Source organism: Cephus cinctus, unplaced genomic scaffold (assembly GCF_000341935.2).
Source record: "Cephus cinctus unplaced genomic scaffold, Ccin1 Ccin1_scaffold0625, whole genome shotgun sequence".
In the NCBI taxonomy this organism is placed as follows: domain Eukaryota; kingdom Metazoa; phylum Arthropoda; class Insecta; order Hymenoptera; family Cephidae; genus Cephus; species Cephus cinctus.
This window is the reverse complement of record NW_014333268.1, coordinates 25,472-26,082: the sequence shown is the minus strand read 5'-3', so window position 1 is coordinate 26,082 and position 611 is coordinate 25,472.

Here is a 611-nt window from a genome sequence, read left to right as displayed (position 1 = left end):
TGTCGATCACGAGAAACCCATACTTATCACCGTTCCAGCATGCCGAACCACAGGTCTTTAAACTGTGCGTAAGTCATATCAGTGATTACATGGTCATCGTACACGTGCTGGAGATTCATTTCATCCTGCTTAAAGAGCACCAGCAGATTAGCATTGTCCCGTACTAGATTTTTGGGAATGCGAGCGTACGTTTGACAGAGATAGAAACAGTCAACGTCCCTGTGCCGTCCCATTCTGAAGAAGGCTCTAATGTTATCTTGCTTCTCGCAGGCAATGTCGTCGTAAATAATTATCGAGTTTCGACGTGCCTCGTTCGGTGGCAGCACTTGTTCGTGTTTCGTAAAGGGAAAGTACTCGGGACAATTAAATCGTAAAAACAAGTATCGTCTATATAAGCTTGCTATGTAATTTCGCAAGGTCAGTCGAACGTTCGCAATCATGGAAGATTCATTCACGTTGACTTTATCAGGCACCTCCTCCATACTGGAAGCCGGATACTTTCCTCCTATCGAGCTTTCCCCGTACAAAAATTCCGCTCTGGGGCTCATCGAGTTGCTGACCTTCAATTCCATTCTCCAACGTGGACACGGATTCAACAAGCTCTACGTGGG